General features: G+C 47.1%; 1 protein-coding gene across 1 annotated transcript in view; it reads right to left on the reverse strand.

The window, feature by feature from the left end:
* The window catches only part of gata3 (GATA binding protein 3), a 25706-nt gene that overhangs the window by 4463 nt on the left and 13200 nt on the right, over positions 1 to 8043 (reverse strand). The window lies entirely within an intron of this gene.

The following is an 8043-nucleotide window of genomic DNA, read 5'->3' on the forward strand; positions in this document are numbered from 1 at the left end:
TGACTGGATAACACGCAACAAAAGCTTTTCACTGTACCTCAGTACACGGGACAGTAAACTAAACTCAAACTGGCCCTTTGGTCCACCATGTAGACATAATATATAATTCTGGAGTAACTCAGCGGGCCAGGCAGCATCTCTGGGTGACGTTTCGGATCGAGACCCTTCTTCGATCCATGCCGACCATCGATCACCCGTTCACACACTAGTTCTATGCTATCCCACTTTCCCATCCACTCCCTACACACTAGGGGGCAATTTACAGAGGGGCCGATCAACCTACAAACCCGCACGTCTTTGGAATGTGGGAGGAAACCGGAGCACCCGGAGAAAACGCATGTGGTCACGGGGAGAACATGCAAAGTCCACACACAGACGGCCCCGAGGTCAGGATCGAACCCGGGACTCTGGCGCTGTGAGGCAGCTGCACCACTGTTGGCTCCAAAGGATGCTGCCTGACCTGCTGAGTGTTTACAACATTTTGTGGTCACTCTCTTCCAGCTTTCTTCACCCACCACCCAACAGACGGCAAATGTCTGACGAAGGTCCCAACCCGAATCGTCGCCTATCCATATTCTCCAGAGATGCTGCCTGACCCGCTGAGTTACTTTTTCTGTAAACCAGCACCTGCAGTTCCATGCTTCTACATTTTCTGCTCTTGGGTCAGATTTACAGCTTTCAGACGCTACCTTGCAGCCCAATAGTCCCGGGTTTGATCCTGGCTACAGGTGCTGTCTGTGTGTGGAGTTTGTACATTCTCCCAGTGACCTCGTGGGTTTTCTCCGGGCGCTCCCGTTCCCACCCACACTCCAAAGACGTACAAGTTTGTAGGTTAATTGGCTTGGTATAAATGTAATACATATAAACATAGAAAACAGGTGCAGTAGTAGGCCATTCGGCCCTTCGACCCTGCACCGCCATTCAATATGATCATGGCTGATCACCCATCTCAGTGTCCCAAATTGTCCCAAAGATGGGATAGTATTCATGGGCAGGGATCGCTGGTCGATGCGGACTCGGGCCAGCATGCGTTTCCACGCTGTATCTCTAAAACTAAAACTTAAAAATGCAGGTGGTTTTTAAAAAGGGCTTTATTTGATAAATCCTCAGAAACGGAATTTCAAAGTAACAAAACTGCTAGCTCTGAATTACATACACAGAGACATAGAGTAATATGGATTCTTACAGCGTGGAAACAGACCTATCTGCCCAACTTGCCCATGCTGGCCAGCATGTCCCATCGACATTAGTCCCACCTGCCCGCATTTGGCCCATACCCTGCTAAACATGTCTTATCCACCAATGTTTCTTAAACGTTGCAATCGTACCAGCCTCAAATATCTCCTCCAGTGACTTGTTCCATACACCCAACCACAGCCTACTCAACCTCTCCCTACAGACAAGTCGATACCTTAATGAAAGGGTTAAAGTGCTGATGTGAATGCAGCCTGCAACACTGTGGCAAGATCATAGAGCACTTTATTTTGCTATTTCACACCCCGAGGCCAATGTCTGCAACTCCTTAGCGTTATATCCAGAATGGATGTATAAACACTGCTCAGTCAATGACTGTTAAATGAGTAAAACAGCCTAGCTGTTATGTTTATAGCCGTGCCTTCAAAGCATTCTGCTTTGAGATATTTTTCTTTAACAAACTAAGTGAATAAGCAAAGGTAGACAAAAATGCTGGAGTAACTCAGCGGGTGAGGCAGCATCTATGGAACGAAGGAATGGGTGACGTTTCGGGACCAGACCCTCCTTCAGAATAATCAATGGGGCCTGAATCCTAAAATTCTCCAAAATTTAGGCATCCAAGCAATAAAGTTTATCTTTACTAGTTTTCTTTGGCAGCGAGTTTAACTCAACAGGTTAGGAAGCACCTCTGGATAACATCGATCTAGAGATGCTGCCTGGCCCGCTGAGATACTCCAGGACTTAAGTTTGGTTTATCGTTAAGGTTAGAAGATACAGTGTGTAAACAGGCCCTTCAGCCCACTATTCCATGCTGGCCGGCAATCACCCGCACACTAGGTCCAATTTACAAACCTGCACGTCTTTGGAGAGTGGGAGGAAACGGGAGCACCTGGAGAAAACCCAAGTGGTCACAGAGGAAACGTGCAAACTCCTTGCCGGCAGCGCCCAGGTCTCAGGCGCCCTAAGGCAGCAACTCTACCGCTGTGCTACTGTGCCACCTAACGCCCAACGATGTCCTTTTTAATATAAATATACTCTGGCTGTTGGTACTTTGCTCAAACGGCCCTCGGTAGCTCCAGGTATGTGCCTTAGAACAATAGACAATAGACAACAGGTGCAGGAGTAGGCCATTCGGCCCTTCGAGCCAGCACCGCCATTCAATATGATCATGGCTGATCATCCACAATCAGTATCCTGTACCTGCCTTCTCCCCATACCCCCTGATCCCTTTAGCCACAAGGGCCACATCTAACTCCTTCTTAAATATCATCCCCAATCAGTACCCCGTTCCTGTCTTCTCCCCATATCCCCCGACTCCACTATCTTTAAGAGCCCTATCCAGCTCTCTCTTGAAAGTATCCAGAGAACCGGCTTCCACCGCCCTCTGAGGCAGAGAATTCCACAGACTCACAACTCTCTGTGTGGAAAAGTGTTTCCTCATCTCCGTTCGAAATGGTTTACCCCTTATTCTTAAACTGTGGCCCCTGGTTCTGGACTGGCCCCAACATCGGAAACATGTTTCTTGCCTCTAGAGTGTCAAAATCCTTAATAATCTAATATAATTCAATATGATACCCTCTCATTCTTCTAAACTCCAGAGGGTACTAACCCAGCCGCTCCATTCTCTCAGCATACGACAGTCCTGCCATCCCGGGAATTAACCTGGTGAACCTACGCTGCACTCCCTCAATAGCAATAATTTCCTTCCAAAAATGTGGAGACCAAAACTGCACACAATACTCCAGGTGTGGTCTCACTAGGGCCCTGTACAACTGCAGAAGGACCTCTTTGCTCCTCTACTTGACATGGAACATAGACCAGTGCAGCACTGGGACAGGCCCTTCAGCCCACGATGTCTATGCCAAGCACGACGCCGAGTTAAACTAACCCGTCAGCAACTATTAGTAGATCACAGTCACAACCCTAAGCCTCAGCTCAGCCAGAGGGACTTTCCCTAGGGGAGTGGAGTGGAAACGAGGAGGGGGAGTGGATTGCTCATTGGTAACACACAAGGGTGACTTCATTCCAACCACTGGCTTGAAAAGTGCTGACAATGCAGGGGGGAAAGAATTAGTGAGAAAGAAAATCTGCTGCTAAATGCCACACGCATGTTGGAGGAGCAGCACCCTGCATTTAGACAAAAATGCTGGAGAAACTCAGCGGGTGCAGCAGCATCTATGGAGCGAAGGAAATAGGCAACGTTTCGGGCCAAAACCCTTCTTCAGACCTTCTTAAGCACCTTGTATTTCGCTTGGGCAGCTCACAACCCAGCGGTATGTACATCGACATGATGCTTTTAATAGAGAGCTGGATAGGGCTCTTAAAGATAGTGGTGTCAGGGGATATGGGGAGAAGGCAGGAACGGGGTACTGATTGGGGATGATCAGCCATGATCACATTGAATGGCAGTGCTGGCTCAAAGGGCTGAATGGTCCACTCCTGCACCTATTGGCTATTGACCTCACTAAATTCAAGTAACCCTTACTTTCCCCCTCTCTCCCCATCCCTCCCCCCACCATAGTCGTTCTGCAAGTGTCACTGTTTGCGTCCCTTCCTCAACACCGCCTCCTCCACTGGCAACAATGGACCATTGTGGGCTCCTTGGCCAGCGGGGCCGGCTCCGATTTGTCCTGGACCTTTTCAGACCTCTAGTTTCCCCCCCCCCCCCCCCCCCCTGACTATCCGTCTGAAGAAGGGTCTCGGCCCAAAAGTCACCTTTCCCCTTTCTCCAGGGATGCTGCCTGACCCGCTGAGTCACTCCAGCATTTTGTGGCTACCACCAGCAATAAAGGCCTGTGTCATGTCTCTGGAAGTTATAGATCTCTTCCATACCACGGAGGCCACAAGGGAACATATAGTGTAGCAGGGAACTGCAGATGCTGGTATATACTGAAGATAGACGCAAAATGCTGGGGTAACTCAGCGGGTCAGGCAGCATCTCTGGAGAGAAGGTATAGGTGACAGTATCGGGTCGGGACCCTTCTTCACACTCCAGAGTCGAGAGAAACATCACCGATTCCTTTCCTCCAGAGGCTGATTGACCAGCTGAGTTACACCAGCATTCTGTACCCATCTTCACATTGATAATGAAAGTCGTTGTGGCTGTACGCACATTATAACCAGGAAAAGAATGAAGACCTCAAATGTGGTACAATAATTATCAGATGTATTACCCACCCTATTTCAAACCTCAGAGACCTCAACTCTGTACAGCGAACTCCGCAAAGGACCAGAGAGATAGCCACAGTTAGGTTAAGCATTACAAACCAATCTCCCTTCCAGATCAGATTCAACTTTAATTGTCATTGTGCAGTGTACAGCACAGAGACAACGAAATGCAGTTAGCATCTCCCTGGAAGAGCGACATAGAATATAAGCAATAAATACATCTATTTACATGCATACAGTTGTAGTGTTTTCCTGGTGGAAGGAGGGTGATTGGCAGTCACCGAGGTACAGTGTTGAGCAGTGTAACAGCTGCAGGGACGAAGCTGTTCCTGGACCTGCTGGTCCGGCAACGGAGAGACCTGTAGCGCCTCCTGGATGGTAGGAGGGTAAACAGAGGAACCGTTGATGCATTGGGCAATTTTCACCACCCTCTGCAGTTTCATCGACTCCATCTACACCTCACGCTGCCTCGGCAAGGCCAGCAGCATCATCAAGGACCAGTCTCACCCCCGGTCACTCCCTCTTCTCCCCTCGGGCAAGAGGTACAGAAGTGTGAAAACGAACGCACACACCTCCAGATTCAGGGACAGTTTCTTCCCGGCTGTTATTAAGCAACTGAACCATCCTATCACCTGGAGAGTAGTCCTGACCTCATTGGAGACCCTCGGACTATCTTTAATCAGACTCTATCTTGCAGTAAACATTATATACTTCATTCTGTTTCTGTGAACAACCCGATTGTAATCATGTATAGATTTTCCACCAACTGGACATCAAGCGACACAAATAAGCATTTTGCTGCACCTCTGTAAACGTCACAGTAATAAACTAAACTAAATTAAACTTAAGATTCCTCTGCCAAGCCATTATCAAAGTCCTAATTATAGACAATAGGCAATAGGTGCAGGAGTAGGCCATTCGGCCCTTTGAGCCAGCACCGCCATTCACTGTGACCAGTGGGATAGTGCTAGTGTATGGGGATCGCTGGTCGGCACGGACCCATTGGGCCGAAGGGCCTGTTTCCCTGCTGTATTTTCCATCACGGAAAAACAACATCTCACTGACGGCAATAAAATTGTACTTTCCTACAAGCAATGCCCTCTGTAGTTACAAAGTTGCCCCGCCACTCGGTTTACAGATGGCTTCAAGCTAGGAATCAACTCCAATGGATCCATAACCACAAGCTTGAATGCAGTGAATGAACAAGTGCCACGTAACAACCATAGCATTCCAAAGACACTAATCGCACAAGCACTTTGAATCCCACAGGCCACGTCTCATAGTTTAGTTTCGAGATACAGCGCAGAAACAGGCCCTTAGGCCCACCGTGACCGGCTATCCCTGCACATTAACAATTTACATTTACACCGAGCCAATCGACCTACAAACCTGTACGTCTTTGGAGTGTGGGAGGAAACCTGAGCACCCGGAGAAAACCCACGCAGGTGACGGGGAGAACGAACAAACTCCGGAACTAACCCGGCTCTCTGGCGCTGTAAGGCAGCAACTCTACCTTTTTGCTCTGGAGGTGCTGCCTGACCCTCTGAACGACTCCAGCACTTTGTGTCTATCTTTGGTATAAAGTTGTGATTCTCCAATTTGAACGTGAGGTGCACTACAATGCATGACAGCTGTAGTTTGAGATGGACACAAAACAAACTGGAGTAACTCAGAGGGACAGGCAGCATCTCTGTGTGTTATGATTGTGTTTACAATTTGTTTGGTTGTTTTGTTGTTTGTCTTTTGCACAAAAGTCCGCGAGCATTGCCACTTTCATTTCACTGCACATCGCGCATGTGTATGTGACAAATAAACTTGACTTGACTTGGAGAAAAGGAATAGGTGACGTTTTGTCGAGAGCCTTATTCAGACTCGACCTGAAAAACCACCTGTTCCTTTTCTCCAGAGATGCTGCTTGACCCGTTGTGATATTCCAACATGTTGCATCTAACTTCCATGCAAACCAGCATCTGCTACTCCTTCCTACACGTGGCTGTGCTTTAACTTGTTTATGAAGGATAAAAGGAATACATTATACATAATGTAATTAGTGCATTTTTACTTTGCACGCAGTTTTCACTTAACTTTCTGTTCTTTAACCAACCCCCCCTTTCCATCTTCCTCCGAAACCTTCCTCGTACATAGTATTACTTCCTGACATAACAACTTTGTTCCTAGGCCAACACTATCTTCCAATGTATTAACAACTAAACTCCTAACAGCTAACAATAGCCTGTTTCCTGTATCATTGTTACTTTTTTGCCAATCGTTCATTCATTTGTTCAATATCTCTCTATATCACCGTCTATATCTCTTATTTCCCTTTCCCCTGACTCTGTCTGAAGCCAAAATGTCACCAATTCCTTTTCTCCAGAGATGCTGCCTGACCCGCTGAGTTACTCCAGCTTTTATGTGTCTAAAATCAAAGTAACATAGACAATAGGTGCAGGAGTAGGCCATTCGGCCCTTCGAGCCTGCACTGCCATTCAATATGATCACGTCTGATCATCCAACTCAGTATCCTGTACCTGCCTTCTCTCCATACCCCCTGACCCCTTTAGCCACAAGGGTCACATCTAACTCCCTCTTAAATATAGCCAATGAACTGTGGCCTCAACTACCTTCTGCGACAGAGAGTTCCACAGATTCACCACTCTCTGTGCAAATTCAATTTTCTCGGTCCTAAAAAATTATCCTTATCCTTAAACTGTGACCCCTTGTCCTGGACTTCCCCAACATCGGGAACAATCTTCCTGCATCTAGCCTGTCCAATCCCTTAAGAATTTTGTACGTTTCTACAAGATCCCCCCCCTCAATCTTCTAAATTCTAGCGAGTACAAGCCGAGTCTATCCAGTCTTCCTTCATATTGAAAGTCTTGACACCCCAGGAATCAGTCTGGTCTTTCATATGGTCGTACAAATCCTTTGTATTTGGACAAAAACTCGCCACTGAGCAAATGCGTCATTTTAAAAAAATATATTTTAAATTTTACTTTAGACTTTAGAGAGATCCTGCGCAGAAACAGGCCCTTCGGCCCATCGAGTCCGCACCGACCACCAGCGTTTCGGTCTACCTTCGATTTTTCCAGCCTCTGCAGTTCTTTCTTAAACAACTTGACTTGATCTTTCCTTTTCACACCTTACCCTTCCATATCTCTAGACTCCCTCTCCCCCGACTCTCAGTCTGAAGAAACATAGAAAATAGGTGCGGGAGCCTTTTGAGCCAGCACCGCCATTCAATGTGATCATGGCTGATCATCCAAAATCAGTACCCCGTTCCTGCCTTCCCCCCATATCCTTCGATTCCCTTAAGATTCAAGATTCAAGAGAGTTTATTGTCAAGTGTCCCACAATGAAATTCTTGCTTTGCTTCAGCACAACAGCATATTGCAGGCATGAATACAGAACAGATCAGTGTGTCCATATACCATTGAATATATATTATATCTATCTTAAACACCCCGTACACTAGCACTATCTTTTACACTAGGGACAATTTACAATCTTCAATAGAAACATAGAAAATAGGTGCAGGAGTAGGCCATTCGGCCCTTCGAGCCTGCACCACCATTCAATTTGATCATCCAATAGGCTGAAGTCAATTAGCCTACAACCCTTTACGCCTTAGGAGTGTGGGAGGGAAAAGCGAAGATTTCAGAGAAAACCCACGTAGGTCACGGG

The sequence above is a fragment of the Leucoraja erinacea genome, chromosome 22 (assembly GCF_028641065.1).
Source record: "Leucoraja erinacea ecotype New England chromosome 22, Leri_hhj_1, whole genome shotgun sequence".
NCBI classification, from domain to species: Eukaryota; Metazoa; Chordata; class Chondrichthyes; order Rajiformes; family Rajidae; genus Leucoraja; species Leucoraja erinaceus.